Source organism: Tamandua tetradactyla, chromosome 12 (assembly GCF_023851605.1).
Source record: "Tamandua tetradactyla isolate mTamTet1 chromosome 12, mTamTet1.pri, whole genome shotgun sequence".
NCBI classification, from domain to species: domain Eukaryota; kingdom Metazoa; phylum Chordata; class Mammalia; order Pilosa; family Myrmecophagidae; genus Tamandua; species Tamandua tetradactyla.
In genome coordinates, this window is record NC_135338.1 from 61116105 (window position 1) to 61134452 (window position 18348).

An 18348-nucleotide genomic window follows, 5' to 3' on the forward strand; every position below is an offset into this window, starting at 1 on the left:
TTTTAAGTAGGCTTTTTTCTCTCGATAATGGGATTATGACTAGTTTTTATTCTTGTTTATATTACTAGGTGATTTCTAAATATTCTGTGGCATATATTCTTTAATTAGGAGAAAAAATTTAATTATTAAAACTCTTCTTTCTTGCCACTGAACCTAGTCTTTACTATACTGAGATCAATAGCAGGATACAACAGATATCACAAACTAGATTTTGCTCATATGTATTCCCATAAAGTCCGGGAAAAATGGTTTGGAGTTAAATTAATAATAAATTCATTGTATACATGCACAGGTAATTTCCATTTCAATGCTAGGTGAATGTTCAGGATTTTACATGTTAAATGTAGATTAAAATATAGTAACTGTTTCATGTGTCTGGGATTGTATATTTTGTTATGCATTAACTTGAGTAATTTATATTCTCATTGTCAATTTTGCTTTCTTGTTCAGATTGTAGTTTGGTAGCTTGCTTTTATTTTTTTCATTTTTTTTTATTGGCAGCTTGCTTTTTAAAAATCTATATTATGTATTTTTGCAAAATTTTTAATTACTTGTGTGAATAGTCCCATTAATCAATCAATCCAACAATTATTAAATATTGCCAAAAAACTGCCAAAAAGGCTTAGAAGCAAATCATTCCTGCCACACCAGGACACTGGCACCCACTGACGTCAAAAAGGAACCTCTGAGATCACACCAGGAGCAAATTGCAGGTCACCTGTACGCAGCCTCTGCTGTCAGACACGTAACACTTATCTCCCCAATTATACGTGTATCTACAATCTCTTGGTTGGCTAGTGCTAGGCCTCGCAGCAGACACTTGATGTATTATTAGCTTAGTTCATCTCTCTGTGATTCTGAGAGAGAGATATTATTCTGCCCATTTTACAGAACAGAAAATAGCCTCTAGCAGGTTGATCAATTTACCCTAGGTTAGGGACAAAACTGGAACTGGACCCCAAGAGCTTGTGTTTTTTTTTTCCATTCAACTTGGTTCTCTACCCGTACTTCTTAAGTGTTATTTAAATTAGCATTATTCAAATCAAATCAAATATTTAATAAATGAATAACTGTATGACTTGAAGTGATAGCTTCTTATCAAAGTTTAATTTTCTTTGCAAAGTATTCCAAAAATAATCATATTCAGCACACCATTGTGTGAAATATTATTTATAATAATATTCACAAATTTTATTAGCTAGGTGCAGCTAAGAAGTTAAAAAGTTTCAGCTCTATATGAGTGAAATTAAAGAGTAATTAACTTAGTTCTTTGTTTTGGTTCACTAAAATTAAGGAGCAAATGTCTCTTTCTCTCTCTATGTGCCTTCTCTTTATCTTTGTCTTTATAAATTGGTGAATTTGAGAAAATAACTTTACACTTTCTTTTAGCCTGAACATGCTCTCATTTCTTCGGGTTTTCTCTCTAATTGCTCTGCTCAGTTTAGGTAGGCTTTCTTTAGTGATTTATAGAAAAGGTTTAGTAGATGTATTCAGTTTTTCAGAGACTGAGAAAGATTGTTTTAAAGCAAATCTAAGATATTGCTACCCTTTTATCTATTAATATGTTACTACATATAAGGGTTCTCTTAAAAAAACCAAAATACCATCATCATAATACCACAATACCCACACTTAAAAATCAGTAATTCCTTAATATCAAATATCAAGTCAGTGTTTAGATTTTTCCAATTGTTTAATAAATGACTTTTTAATTATCTTTTAAAACTTTTTTTATTATGAAATATATATTCAAAAAAGCAATTTTCAAAGTACATTTTACATGTAGATAGAGCCCTAGGTGTTCTTTGAGGTTAACAGGAATGGTTTTGTTTGGGATAATAAATGACTTTTTAAAATAATACTTTTATTGAGATATAATTTATATACCATGAAATTCACCCTTTTAAAATGTACAGTTCATTGGATTTTAGCATGTTCACAAAGTTGTGCAACCATCACCACTATCTAATTTTAGAACATTTTCTTCACCCAAAAAAATACCCCATATCCATTAGGAGTCAATACCCATGGCTCCCTTCCTCCAGCCCCTGACAGCTTCTAAAGTACTTTCTGTCGCTGTGGATTTGCCATATTGGACATTTTGTATAAATGGAGCTATGCAATGTGTGGTGTTTTGTCGCTATTTTTCACTGTTTGGCATAATGTCTTCAAGGTTCATCCATGTTGTAACATGAATCATACTCTGTTCCTTTTTTTCCTTAAGAAATTACACTTTATTTTAGACAACCTGATAAAATTAAGCTTTTCACATTCTCAACCCCCATTTCTTGCCTTTGATTCTCATCTTTTAGATGAATAAGGCTTGAGAGAGGGGAAGAAAAAATCATAAAGGGTAAACTTGTGCAGTATTTAAAACAAGGTATTTCCATCAAAGCATAGCTAATCATTTTCCCAAACTGGCATTTTGCAGAACACTGTTCTAAAAATTGTTGATGGGGGTGAAAGAGCAGAATGAGGGGCTGGACTCCGAGACATCCATGTTCCAATAGTGAGGGAAATGGTAGATTAAGGTTAGTTTTTTTTAAGATAAAAGAAATTCTCAGAGTCCTCTATATTCTAATGTGAGTTGGTCTCCGAGAGGAGAACGGGAATATGCAGCATTCCCTAGACTTCTGTGTACACAATGCTTTATTCAAGAAATGTATCAGAAATAATTGGAGTATGCTAGTCAGCAGGATTTTGGGGGGTATAGAAGTTAGAAAACCTGTTCTCTTCACATTTTTCCTCTCATTCTCTTGCTAAAGCCAGCAATAAAGTGAGGTTTGCCAGAACACTAGTCAGAGTAAGAAAGCAAGTACAGACTAGTCAAGATACAATGGAAAGAACCAGCTATCTCCTCACTTTTCGCTTCCACTCTCTCATTTTTCCACCTTACTATCTAAGCTAAGTGAGATGTACACTTCATCTCTTAAGCAATCCAGTTGGGTGCTGCTTCTCTCCTTTAGTGTCAGGGTGGCTAATTCGTTACTATTTGCCAAGTCAAAATCAGTGCTGCAGAGATAAGATTGTGGGCAAGCAAAATTTGTCTAATAATTGCTAAGATGCCCCAAAAGGCAACATACTTGAGGAGAGGAGAGGGCAGCTCTGAGAAATTATACAGAAACATTATCCAATCACTTCTTTTCCAAGCAATGGTTAGATCTTCACCAGAAAAACTGAGAAAGCATTTATGTAACTCAGGTCTGGGTACTGGCCTTTTCTCTTGGTAGAAATGTGGCCAGACTTTCCTGAGCCTTCAGGATCTATCTACCTCAGTTCTTTAGTTTGTTCCTTCTCCTCTGGCTTGGCACAGTTCTGGCACTGATCTGAAACAGACTCCCTTCCTAAGGCAGCTTGACACATCAAAGGGTTGTAAAACAACCTCCATGATTATTAACTATTAATGCTTACATTCAGCGCCATGCGATGGTAAGGGTGAGACAAAGGATAAGGTTCATATCTTAGATCTTTTTGAGCAGGACGTGTTAGACAATGGCAAGAGAGAAGGATTAGTTGCAAACTGGTTCTGAGCTCAGACTTAGGCACAAAGGGAACTCTTTCCCATGTGGTTTAGAAGGGCTCCCTGAGTACTGGTACAAACTGCAAGGGCTTCACTCAAGGAAGAGGGTGATGTGGAGATCAAACCATTCTTCACACTGTTGAAGCTTGTCTCCTTCTGTGGCCAGAAAGACTAGGTTCCTTCAGGCAGTTCTGTGTATACACAATAGTCTCCCATAGGGAGACAATTTCCTTGCCTTGGCCGCTTCTGTAAAATCCAGACCTCTCCGAAATCACAGCCTCCACAGTGGAATCATTGAGGAATTTCACCATCACAAACTTCTTCAGTACCATCAGGTTTTTCTTGTAGGACTTGTGGATACCCTTTCCTGATTTGTACCCGCCAAGAAGATGCTGTGGTTGTGGTATCCGTCTGCCTTTATGGTGCCTGCCAGTACTCTGCTTGCACCAGGCAATCGTGAACAGATTTGGAGTAGGAAAACATTCAGTGTTTTCCTGCTCAAGTAACGGACATGAGAACTCTCTCCTGGACATCAGGGAATCCAAAAAGCTTAATGTTGTCCCCAGTCTGGCTCAGATCAACCACGGGAGGTGATGAGCATCTCTGGACCATTACCCTCAGAAATTGGCCTTCTTGAGAAGGTGCCATAGCATTGTAGTCTTCCTGCAATTTAGGATCCTTAGTGAGAATCTGATACACTGTTGTTACTTGGAAATTCACATTCAAGAAAAAGCTGTTCTTCAACTTAAAGCTATTTTAAAAAAAGAAAAAGCTGTTCTCCACATCCTCTATCAGGACCTTCTCAGTCTCCAAAGATAAGACATAAATTCCAGGTACTTTCTTCTCAACCATTTTTTTAATAGCCCCCATGCTTAAGGGATTACAACAGCTGTCTCCCATCTCATGCCAAATCACCAGTGGAAGTAGCACCAGCGGCTCAAGATGCCTCAGTGCACAGGCAGCTTAGGACACAGGCAGGAGAACCATAGCCAAGACCTTCAGGGACCTGGCCAACACCATCCGTTCCTTTTTATTGCCAGATAGTTTTCTGTTATATGGATAAATGACATTTTGTTCACCTATCCATCAGTTGATGGATAGTTGGATAGTTAATAAGTGCCTTTTTTGCAATCAGTTCATTAATGTTATATATATATTTATGTATATATATTTTATTAATATATATTAATATATGTATTTCTTTAATGTTTACTTCCATTATATTGAGTTTTTAAAGTTGTGGGATTCTTATACTACTAAATGCATAGCAAGAATGCAAATAATAAACACTGTACAATCACCCTATCAGACAACATATTAAACCAGCCTGTCAGACAATATATTAAAACTTAATCAGATGCATTTTGCTAATTTCAAAATCTTTTTAAAATGAAATGAGTTAGAATTTTAAATTGACTGTAGATCTTCAGATTTTTGGGATAGTCATTAAATAAAGCTTCCCCATAGCTGTCAGCATTAATCTGAGTTCACCTGACATCAGTAATGTAGCCTGCAACAAGACTTTATTGGCAAAGATGCATACTTCTTAGGGCAAATACATGTTTCAAAGTTCAAGAAAGTATACATTAATTACTTTTCTAACTTTTTTGTTCTCATATGAAATCTTTAGTTTATCTAAGGCCCCTTTGTTTCTTTTATGAGCATCTAACCTCTCCTTGCCTTAATACATACCCAAGTTAGCCTACTTCATCATCGAAAGGTAGGTGTTCAGCAACATAATGCCAGGTAGTTGTTGGCAGGGACTGTCTAGAAACCATGTCTGTGACCCTGCTACTCCAACACAGTTTTGAGACAAAAGTCCTTTAAAGAGTACAGGATGTAGTACTTACACATCAGAATGGCTTATCCCCCCATTTGCTTCACTCTTACCAGTAGCAAGTTCACAACTCCTGAAATCTGGCATAGACGTTTACTATAGAGAAATGTGTGCACTGCATCAGGACCTCTGCATTGTTTCCATTGGACCATAATGAACCAACCAGGAGATGACCAGAATTTGAAGATGGAATGAAACCTTCATGCTACTGAAAATAACTGGGCAGCTTTTTCATGACCCTTTTCAGGACTAACAATCACTGGACAGTGTAATATTTAGCTATGAAACAAGGCTATTTCACCTGTCTTTTGCCCTGGCCAATGAACAGCATAAAGAAAAATCAAATAATTGATTTATTGATATGTCTCAAGTCTTTTATTATTGAAACAGTTTCCTCTCCCTCTTCTTTTTCTTGTCATTTATTTTTTAAGAGACTGAGCCGTTTGTCCTATAGAATTTCCTATATTTGGCATTTGGCTGAGTGCATCCCTGTGAAATTGTTGAACTTATTCCTTTAAATTTCCTGTAAACAGACAGCTTCAGCAGAATCAGGTAGTTTTTTTTTTTTAATTAATTAATTAATTTTTTCAATACCAAAAAACACCAAACGCAAACATTCTTATTTTGGTCATTCCGTTCTACATATATAATCAGTAATTCACAATATCATCACATAGTTGTATATTCATCATCATGATCATTTCTTGGAACATTTGCATCTATTTAGAAAAAGAAATAAAAAGAAAACAGAAAAAAATTCCTACATACCAAACCCCCTCCCCCTCCCCCTCACCAATCACCAGCATTTCACTCTAAATTTATTTTAACATTTGTTCCCCCTATTATTTATTTTTATTCCATATGTTCTACTCATCTGTTGACAAGGTAGATAAAAGGAGCATCAGACACAAGGTTTTCACAATCACACAGTCACATTGTGAAAGCTATATCATTATACAATCATCTTCAAGAAACATGGCTACTGGAACACAGCTCTATATTTTCAGGCATTTTTTTTTAAAAAGAATACTTCATAGGGTGTTGAGAAACTGGGGCACTTATACACTACTGGTGGGAATGTATAATGATGCAGCCACTATAGAAGACTGTTGGGCGGTTCCTTAGGAAACTAAATAACAAATTGCCGTATGACCCCGCCGTAGCCCTACTTGGTATATACCCAGAACAGCTGAAAGCAACGACACGAGCAGATATTTGCACACCGATGTTCATAGCAGCATTATTCACTATCACCAAAAGATGGAAACAAACCAAATGCCTATCAACAGACGAGTGGATCAACAAAATATGGTATATATATACGATGGAATATTATACAGCGGTAAGACAAAATGACGTCCTGAAGCACATGAAAAGATTGGATGAGCCTTGAGGACATAATGCTGAGTGAAACTAGCCAGACACACAAGGATAGATACTGTATGATTCCATTTTTATGACCATCATAAAGGTATAATCAGAGGCTTATATTATAGTATATAGGGGACTTAGAGATACATAAAAGCTAGTGATGGGTGAACCATTAGCTAATGAGGTTGAACTCTAATGTAAGGGGAATAGATAGGAGTGAAGGTGGTTCTCTAGTGGGTCTATAAGTAATATTACCATATTGAAGATGAACAAGATTAAAAGGGGTTATATAGACCTGTGTGTCCTACTGATTAATTCTAGAAATATGAATTAGTTCTTGCAAGAATTACTTAGAAGATAATGATTCTTGTACAAAGTGTTTAAGTGCAGGGTACAGGGGAAAACTGCTATTGCATGCTATGAGCTATGTTCAAAAGGAAACCGTCAGCACTACCACAGCAACAGAACAGGTAAATAATGGGGTGAAAGACAGGAGTTAAGAGGAAGTTTACATTTCCTGTTTGGTGAGAATGTGCTTATTGGTCTTCTTTCTCTTGGGAACAATGAAATTGTCTCAAGTTGAGAATGTTGATGGACTGTGGACTTTGGGCCCTCTACATGATGCCCAATGAATGCAGGTGGCTGAAGAATACACTGACAGAGAAGTAGATTGGCGAATGACGGTGTGTACTTATGAATGAAGGTTGTGCTGCTACAAAAAGGAACAAAGTCGTGAGGCATGCAACGATGTGAATGAACGTGTGGGACATTTGGTGAGACAAAATAAACCAGAAACAAAAGAACAAGAATAGTATGGTCACCTTTAGAAAATGCTTATAAGAAAACAGGGGCCTAGATCTTAAGCTTTTAGAGCCCACACCTTAAGTCTGGAGTGGTGATTATTATTTCTGGATTTTGAGAGGCCGTTTTATATATATAACCTGATATTTTGAGATAAGAATGAAGCTGAAAAGGTTGGGGTTAAAGTAATTCATAACATAGGGGTAAGGAAGATACCATGCATACTCTTTGGGGCCAATGAAAGAAAGGTTTATTTGATCTGAAACTGAAATTTTCTATAGTGCATAATCTAATTCAGTCTATCTGTATGGCCCATTTGAACAATTGAAACACAGGGAGCCCAGAATAAGAAAAAGGTCCTTTAATCCTGTATAGATTATTGTAATGCTTGGATACATCCTAGAGTATATTAAAAGATAATCAGAAAATATTGTAAAAAAAATTCTTTTTAAATAAAAAAGTATTGGCAAAGTCACCTGAGGAATGGGAGAAAGAATATGGAACTATTAAATCATCCCGATACCGTGTCAAATTTTAGAGACACCCATATCAATAGGCTGTGCCCTCAATCATGAGGCTTACTCTTGTGAAGCTTATGTAGGTAGCAGAGAAGCTTAGACTACCTATAAGCATGCCTAAGAGTTACTTCTAGAGGACCTCTTTTGTTGGTCAGATGTGGCCTCACTCTCTCTAAGCCCAACTCTGCAAGTGAAATCATTGCCCTCCCCGCTACATGGGACATGACATCCAGGGGTGAAAGTCTCCCTGGCGACATGGGAGATGACTCCCAGAGATGAATCCAGACCTGGCACCATGGGATCAACAATTCCATCCTGACCAAAAGGGGAAAAGAAATGTAAATAATAAAGTATCAGTGGCAGAGAGAGTTCAAATAGAGTCGAGAGGCTACTCTGGAGGTTGCTCTTATGCAAGCTTCAGTTAGACCTTGCTACCTATCATAATCTGCCAACCCCCAATCAGGACCATTCCAGTCAATCGTAAAGAACACCTAGGGCAATAAATAAGATTCCACAAGGGTTTCACACACTAGAGTAACTTACCAGAAACCTACAACCTCCAGATGGGTCCCTGGCCCAGATAAGTCCTGAAACCTAGCCCAGCCTCTCCAGAACACCAGATAGTTCCATCTCCCTACCCCATATTAGTGACAAACCCTTCCAATATGAAAAATTTAGAATTGCCATAGCCCAAACACCCCTAAAGAAAGATCAAATGTGATGGTGGGGTTATACAGAGAAGATAGGATTTAACAAATGAATATGAATGCTGAATTATTAAATTGATAGTTCTTTTAGTCTCCAATATTTTAGAACAGCTAGAAGTAAAAACCTAAAATTGTAGAATTGTAGCCCATGTCAAACTCTGAAATATGTTCTACAACTAATTGTGGTGCTGTGCTTGGAAATGTGTAGATTTTTGTATATATGTTCTTTTTCACAAAAAAAGAAGGAAAAAAGTCAATTGTGATGATAAAAAAAAATATTTAAGCTCTCTTGCTTCCTATATTCTGAAGCAGCTAGAAGGAAAAACATGAAAGGTTTGTATGGTAGCTCATGACAAACTCTGGGATCTGTCCTGTAATTCTGTAACAACTTGTTAAAGAGTGCTTTGAAAGCTATTGCTTTTTTATTTCTTTGTTTTCTATATATGTTATACTATACAATATAAAAAGTTAAAAAAAAATACTTCGTAGATGAGCTGTGTGCTTCCTATTGCATCAATCACAAGGCACAGATGCCTGGTTTTTTCTCTGTATCTCTGAGATCATGTTGACCCGTCCATTGTAAAGTTCTCTGCTTTTCACCTGCTGGTTTTAGAGCTATTGAGGATCCTACCTAGCTCTCTTATTGCACCAGGGATTGCAAAATGCTGATATATATTTATTTATTAAGGCAATTTTACCGGGACATAATCACACGCCATGCAATCCACCCAAAAGTATGCACTCAGTGGCTCACAATATCGTCACGTAATTGTTTATTCATCACCACAAGCAATTTTAGAACATTTCGATTACTCTGTAAATAAATAAATATATAAATTTAATTGAATTGAAAAGAAAACCCAAACCATCCCATATTCCTTATCCCCCTACTATTGACTCCTAGTATTGATGTGTGATACATTTGTTACTGGTGATGAAAGAAAATTAAGCTATTACTGTTGACTACAGTCCATAATTTGCAATAGCTACATTTTCCCAATATACCCTTCTATTATTGTCTTCTTGTAATAGTGTTGCATGTTTGTTTTAGTTTATGAAAGAACTTTTTTTATGTACTGTTTATTACAGTCATTGCCCAACACAAGATTCACTGTGTTATGCATTCCCATGTTTTAATCTCCAGCTTTCCTTCTGGTGACATACATGACTCTAAACTTCCCCTGTCTAACATATTCACCCACAATTCAGCAATATTAATTATATTCACAATAATGTGCTACCATCGCTTCTATCCATTTCCAAACATTTAAATTCAATCTAGTTTAAAATTCTGCCCAGATTAAACAACTGCTCCCCATTCTCTAGCCTCATTCTTACTCCTGGTAACCTATATTTTAGATTTTATGTCTTTGACTTTACCTATTATAATTAGTTCATGTTAGTGAGATGATATAATATTTGTCCATTTTTGTCTGACATTTCACTCAAGATAATGTCCTCAAGGTTCATTCAGGTTGTCTCATGCTTCAAGACTCAGGAATTCATTCCTTCTTACTGCTGAATAATATTCCATTATATATATGCCACATTTTGTTTACCCATTCATTAGTTAATGGACACTTGGGTTGCTTCCATTTTTTTGCAATTGTGAATGATGCCACTATGAATTTTATTATTCCTTCTTTGGAATTCCTCTCCAAAGAAGAACTCACCCTCACTTCCTGTGTAGTTATCCTGAACACAGTTCATAGAGCAACCCTGGGACTAATGCTTTATTTCCCTCTACTAGCTAAGTTCTAAAATGCTACGTTGGTGACTTCCAAAGGTCACCAAGAGTTTGGATTGTTGCTTTTTCATTTTTAAACAGTTTTATTCACACATCATATAAGCCAGACTAAGTGTATAGACATGCCTTCGCCACCGTACTCTATCTGAAGACATTTCCTTTTCTTCCAGAAAGAATCCATACCCCTTTCCCAATCCCCCTGTCTTTTTACTTTTAGTGTTGGCATAATGCCTGTGTTACATTCAATGGAAGCATATTACAATGTTACTGTTGACTATAGACCCTAGCTTACATTGATTGTACTTTTTTCCCATATACCATCTATTTTCAACAACCTGCAATACTGACATTCACTTATTCTTCCTCATTCACGAACGGTCTTAGTTTGTACATTTAAGCACTATTATCATACACTCGAGACACTCCTAAATTATACTGTCTCAGTCATAATCTCTATCTTTCTTTTTGGTTTCATACATGCACCCAACCCTTCTTCCTCTATCATATGCACATTCAGCTTCATTCAGAGTATTACATTATTGTGCTACAATTAGGTAGTATTGTGCTACCATTTGTGAATTTTTACACTCAATCCTGTGGCACAATCTGTATTCTTTCAGCACCAAGTGCCCAGTCTCTACCCTGTTTCTATCTCCTGATAACCTGTGCTCTTAACTTCAATTCTCCAAGTTCACTCATTAATGTTAGTTCATATTAGTGAGACCATACGGTATTCCTCCTTTTGTTTCTGGCCAATTTCACTCAGCATAATGTCCTCAAGGTCCATCCTCGTTGTACTTGCTTCATGACTTTATTCTGTTTTACAGCTACATAAAATTCCATTGTATGGATGTACCACAGCTTGTTCAGCCACTCATCTGCTGATAGACATTTGGGCTGTTTCCACCTCTTGGCAATTGTAAATAATGCTTCTGTAAACGCTGGTGTGCAAATGTCTCTTTGTGTCCTTGCCCTCATGTCCTTTGAATAGATACCTAGTAATGGATTGCTGGATCATATGGCAATTGTGTACTTAGCTTCCTGAGGAACCGCCAAACTGCCTTCCACAGTGGTTGTACCATTTTACATTCCCACCAACAGTGGATAAGTGTCCCTCTTTCTCAACATCCTCTCCAGCACTTGTTGTTTTCTGTTTTTTTTTGATAATGGCCATTCTAATGGATGTCAGATATTATCTCATTGTGGTATTGATTTGCATTTCCCTAATAGCCAGTGAAGTTGAGCATCTTTTCATGTGCCTTTTAGCCATTTATATTTCCTCTTCTGAAGTGTCTATTCATGTCTTTTGCCCATTTTTTAATTGGGTTGTTTGTCTTTTTGTTGTTGAGTTCAACAATCTCTTTATATATTCTGAATACTAAACCCTTACCTGATATGTGGTTTCCAAATATTGTCTTCCATTGCGTAGGCAACCTTTTTATTTTCTTTTACAAAGTTCTTTGATGTATGAAAGTGTTTATTTGAGGAGTTCCCATTTATCTCTTTCTTTCTTCAGTGCTCATGCTTTGGATATAAGATCTAGGAAACAGCCTCCTATTACAAGTTTTATAAGATATTTCCCCATATTTTCTTCTAAAAGTTTAATGGTCTTAGCTCTAATATTTAGGTCTTTGATGCATTTTGAGTTAATTTTTGTATAAGATGTGAGATATGGGGTGGGCCACGGTGGCTCAGCAGACAGTTCTTGCCTGCCATACCAGAGACCTGGGTTCCACTCCCAGTGCCTGCCCATGCAAAAAAAAAAAAAGAGAGAGATGTGAGATATGGATCCTCTTTTATTCTTTTGCATATGGATATCCAGTTCTCCAAGCACTATTTATTGAAGAGGCTGCTCTGTCTCACGTGAGTTGGCTTGACTGCTTTATCAAAGATCAATTGTCCATAGATGAGAGGGTCTATATCTGATCATTCTATTCGATCCCATTGGTCAGTATATCTGTCTTTATGCCAGAACCATGCTATTTTTATCACTGTAGCTTCATAATATGCTTTAAAGTCAGGTAGTGTGAGAACTCTCACTTCATTTTTCATTGTTAAGATATTTTTAGCTATTCAGGATACCCTGCCCTTCCAAATAAATTTGGTTATTGGTTTTTCTATTTCTGCAAAGTAAGATTTTTGGGATTTTAATTGGTATTGCATTGAATCTGTAAATCAATCTGGATAGAATTGACGTCTTAACTATATTTAGTCTTCCATGGATTTGTTTTTAGCATCTTGATGAACATTTGGGTTTTGACATATTTGCAGTATTGAAGTCATTGTTCTTTCTAATGCTCAAATTGTCCAATCTTGGCTCGGGAATCCACCTCAGGTGGGCTCTTATGCCCTTTTGATGTGTCCCCATAATCTTAATTGCTTTCTTGTGTGAAAAGATGTTCTACAACACATTTTACATTACCTGCCCAGACCCAGGATCAGCCATTTCTGTAAGGTGATCTCATGCCTTTTCTCTTTTATTGGAAAGTGGTATTTAGAGACACCAGTAGAACTAATTGTTTTGGGTTGGTTGGTGCTTCTAGGCATGTTCAGTAGACAAAGCCAGGAAATCTTTATTTTTTTGAAAGAGAAAAATAAATCATAAGTCCATACCATCATTTCTAGTGTAAATTTAAGATGATAGGTTTTTTGTTTTTTGTGGGTTTTTTTGGGAGGAGCATGGTCCAGAAAGATGATACAGTTTTTATTTAACTTCTTTGATTTTATATTTGTGTCTGTATATCTTATACTGAAATCTTGATACTAAATTGCATTAATATAATTTTTTTTTACTTTATCCTACTATATGTAAAATAGTTTCAAAATAACAATGCCAATATTATTATTAGCAAAATGATTACTGAAAATATTTGAGGTAATCTTTGCAATTCTTTTTGGCTTTCACCTATATTCTGTTACAGATAAAAAGTCAAGTTACTGTATTTTAAGATCACTTGAGATCATTCTTTATGTGGTTAAGACATCAACATGATACATTTATACTTATTTGTTTCATTTTGTTTTCAGTTTTCAAGTCTTGCCCTTTTTATATTTTCCATTTAATTTCAGATATGATTCCAAAGTAAACACAATAAAGTAAGTTAACTTCCGTCTCTTCCCTGTCCCCTCCACTTGTTTCCACCCTTCTCTTCTAGAGAAGCATTTTCATTATTTTTTTTCCATTTTTTAAAATATAAGTAAATATATATATGTATATAAATCTGTATTTATAAAGATATGTGTGTATATGTATATATGTGTGTATACACACACACACACACACGCACATATATATATATATATCTTCCCTTTCTTGGATAGAAGGTAGCATAATCAACAGACTATTCTGTATCTTGCTCTTTTCACTTAACAGTATGTCCAGGAGGGCATTCCATTGCAGTTCATAGAGAACTTCTATGAGCTCCCATAGCACTCCCTATTTTTTTTTTTTTTTTTTTTTTTTTTTTTTTTAAACATTTTCTTGTTTTTTATTGTATTCTGTTTCTCCGTTTTTGTTACATGGGCTGGGGCCGGGAATCGAACCGAGGTCCTCCGGCATAGCAGGCAAGCACTTTGCCCGCTGAGCCACCGCGGCCCGCCCAGCACTCCCTATTGATGGGCCTTTCAACTTACTTCCATCTTTTGTTTTACAAGTAGTGCTGTAGTCAGTGCCCTTGTGCATATGTCATTTTGTGTTTTTGCCAGTATGCCTTTGGGATAGATTCCTGGAAGTGGAATTACTGGTCTGTAATTTTGCTAGATATTGGTATTGATAACAGCACTTGGGTAAATATCTACTTTGTCTTACAACTTGGTGCCAGGAAGCAAAAGCGGGTTGCCTTCTCCATTCCCAAGTCAGACACCTTTTAAATTTTGAAATAGATAATTAGGAATTCTAGTTTCATAATGATCAGATATTACACCAAAATTTAACTTTGTATTTCTGCACATAATCTTGATTTGCATAATTAAATGTATTTTTATACCTAATAGGAAATTTTCCTTATTAAATATTGCATATTGAGTTATTAATATGGTATAAGGTTAAAAGGGTTTCTTGATCTGTAGATTAATTCAAGATCAATACTTTAATATGCATTAGTAGATGTGATTAGCTATACTAGAATTCCTATATTTTTATCAGCTATAGTTTTGAAAATATATTATCATGGATAATACTTCTTAAAGTCTGGTTACTCCAAACCAACCATTTAGAAAGATGGAAAAATTTTTATTTCAGTCATAATTATGAATGTTTTTCAACATAAGACTCCAAATACATTCTTTAGAGCCAGGGATTTTCAGGTACCAAACTGTGGTGGTATTTTGCAGAGTATTTTAACTTAATTAATTTATAGCAACATTTTAAATGGTATGAAAATTAGCTAATAGTAAATACTGTACATATTTCCAGAAACTGCATCTGCCAAACAGGAGGTGTGTTCACCCCAGCCCTGTTCCCCCTTCCCTTTGGGTGAAGAATTTGGGAGAATTGGGACAGAGAGGCTCACTTGCAGAGAAACTTGGCTGTAGTTTTTCAGAACACTCTTCTCACATGAAGTAGAATCAAAGATTTCAGAGCAGAAGCATGCAAACTAAAGCCTTAAGGAACATTTGCAGACTAAAGGCTTTACGGATAAGGAAAGGGGACCCAGTGGGACCTGCCAGCCATCACCCAGAGCCCCAGCTCCAGAATGGTGCTCTTTCCTCTGCACTCTCCTAATCCCTCAGTTTGCATATGTAGGAGCACTAGCTGATTTTTGGATGAGAACCTGTTTGTGGTCTTTACTCCGCCTCTCCCTGCATGTAGGATCCAACCTGTGGGCACTCATTGCATCTGATACTGTTTGATTGTCACATATGTGCTGCATTCAGTCTTTTCACATTGCATTCTGGATATTTACTGTATTCTGATGTCCAAAAAGGAAATAATAAAGCATCTCGTGATTGAATGTAGTCATGGGATCATTGCTACCACTTCCTGTGTGCCTACTGTGTGCCAAACACAGTGCTAGAAGCTTTCTATTCGTCATGCCTTATCCTCACAGCAGCTCTGCAGAGTGGACACTGTTCTTCCATTTTACAGACAAAGAAGCTAAGGCCTGGAAAGGCTTATCCAAGGCTACGTAATCAAACTGAGTTAGGAATATGCCCAGTCCTAAGTCGAGTCTTCTGTGCTTTTCGGGCTCTGTTAGGCTTTGGGATCCCAGCCATCTTGCTGGACCTCCAAATGAATGCACTCCAGACACATCTCATTTATCGTACTCCTTTATTTGGAAAAAAAAAATCTCCTTTTAATGCCATGCTGCTGTGTCCCCCCTGCCTCCCCCACACACACCAGGAACAATTAAAATGTTATATATATGTATATTTATATATAATAAACCTTTTATAAACCAGAAGAATGTCTCATATCTCAGTTTCATCTAAAAGCTATGGATTCATTTATCTCAGTACCTGGTATGCAGGAAATTGTTTTCAACCTTCCTGGTGCTCTTTCTTCTGAATGTTTTTAAAGATCACTTTATGTATCTGGCAACTTTTCCTCACCAATGCTTCTGTGTTCTGCCATCTTCATGATCCACGCTGGGACTTCTGCATGTTGGAGGCATTTTTTTCTTCCAAAATGTTTCTTTTATGGCAGCAACCTCTCTTCTTTGGGTGGCCTCTGATTTTAAGTAAAGAAACAAGAAAGAAACTTTGGTAGGATGCCATGTGCAAAAAAGGTATTTAGTCAGTATATTGTTGGTGGTGATTATCATTATGTTTTAGAAGTCAATGTAGACAAGAATCCTAGGAGAGTATCAAGTAGGGATACAGCAATAATTAGATCTTACCAGAGTGGGATCTTTCCAACTTCTGTATCTTTCCAAGATACTCACCATTCCCCTCCTCTCCTATCTTCCTCCCTTCCCTCCCTCTCCTCCCACTTTCCTCAGCCTATTTTATTTTTCTTTCATGATTTCTCACCATAACTTTAATAGTTCTGTTTGCTCTTGATGTAGAGTTTAATGTATAAAATTTTATTATACACCCCAGGCCTGCTGAACGCACGTAAGTTTCTTTTCATGGACTTTTAAAATTCTATATCTTTTTTCAAGGGAAGGACAATACTAGATTATCGTGAGGCTGAATTTTAAATTAGGACTCAGTAAAAAACAAAATCTTAGTTGTGACTCAGAATACCCTCCCTTAGAAGCAGGATTTTTGTTATTGAGATTTAATGTGGTTCTGATCAACAAATATATATTGGGTCCTTCTGTGCATCAGCTCCCTGGCATCCTTCAAGGAGCCTGCGGTCAGGTAGAGCAGACAAGAGCTAAGCTGACACTCGCAACAAGGTGTGCCCAGTGGCAGTAGCAGCCAGGGAAAAGGGGTGTTATGATTTTGGCTAGAGGGGGCCGACTGTGGCTTTTTCTCCTTTCTTTCACCTTAGAAATAGAAAGAAGTCTGACCCTCAGCTTTAGGAACTGAAAATTTGCGATAAAAATTTGGCATTAAATGCAGTTTTGTCATTAATAATGTTTCAGAAGCCTAAATTGAGGCACATCCTTTGGAATGATTTATTTAAAATAATATATGCCGTGGTATATCATGCTAATTCTGTGATGAACAAATAAATTAAACTCTGCTACCATTTTAAAATAAACTTTTTACTTTAGAATAGTTAGAGATTTACAGAAAAATTGCAGATAGTACAGAGAGTTCTTGTATACCTCACATCCAGTGTGCCCTACAGTTAACACCTGACATGAACCAAGGTTGACACCTTATTATTAATTACAGTCCATGCTTTATTGAGTTCCTGAGTTTGACCCTAATGTCCTTTTCCTCTCACAGGATCCCGCATGACACTTAATCATTGACCCGTCTCCTTAGGCTTCTCTGGGCTGTGACAGTTTCTCAGAGTTTCCTTCTTTTTGATGACCTTGACAATTTTGAGGAGGACTGATTACATATTTAGACTGTCCTTCAATTGGGGTTTGTCTGATGTTTTTCTCATCGTTAGTGGGGGTTGTAGGATTTTGGGAGAAAGACCCCAGAGGCAAAGTGCCCTTCCCATCCCAGTCATATATATTAGGGATACATGGGAATGCCTCGATCACCTGGCAGAGGTGGTGTTGGTCAGCCTCCCCACTGAAAGGTACTACCTCCACCTTTTTCTTTGGAAGGAAGTAGTTATTAAGGAGTGAGAAGTTATATGCTACTTCCTTGAGGACGAAGAATCTAAATAAATTATTTGGAATTTTCTGCATGGGAGATTTGTCTCTTCTCCCCTATTTATTACTTTATTCAATCATTTATGATTGGACTCATGGATATTTATTTTATACTTTGGGTTACTTATTTTGTTGCTCAGATTGTTCCAGCTTTGGCCAGTGGGAGCTTTTTCAGTTGGCTTCTGGTACCTCTCACACACACCCATGGTTTTGTGGGGTTTTTGAGCATGTCCTTATTTTTTCGCACTACAAAAAGCTCCAAGCTCATCTCATATATTCCTTACACTAGCCCTAGATTTGGCCATTCCCCTAAGAAGTCCTGGTGACTTTTGGACTTCTATTGGAGAATGGCATTAGAAACCAAGATCTAGGCACTGATTGTCACTGATTAGGGTCTCTCTGCAGACAGAGCCAGGAACTACATGTGTGTTCACACTTATCTAGAAATATGTATCTGTATGAGTATGTTTCCATCTCCAATCTGGTACCACATGGATCTTTCTAGCCCCCTTTCTTTGCTTATCTGAAACTTTCATCTCCAACAGTGAAAAATCTGGCTCCCACGAACCTCCATCCATTTACTTAGTTGTTCAATGCCGGTATTCATTTATAGTGGTTTCAGAATTG

General features: G+C 36.8%; 1 protein-coding gene and 1 pseudogene across 3 annotated transcripts in view; one reads left to right on the forward strand and one right to left on the reverse strand.

Moving 5' to 3' along the window:
* The window catches only part of EML1 (EMAP like 1), a 210647-nt gene that overhangs the window by 116603 nt on the left and 75696 nt on the right, over positions 1-18348 (forward strand). The gene's annotated exons all lie outside the window — the stretch shown is intronic.
* On the reverse strand, positions 3612-5231 carry LOC143652679 (palmitoyl-protein thioesterase 1 pseudogene; annotated as a pseudogene).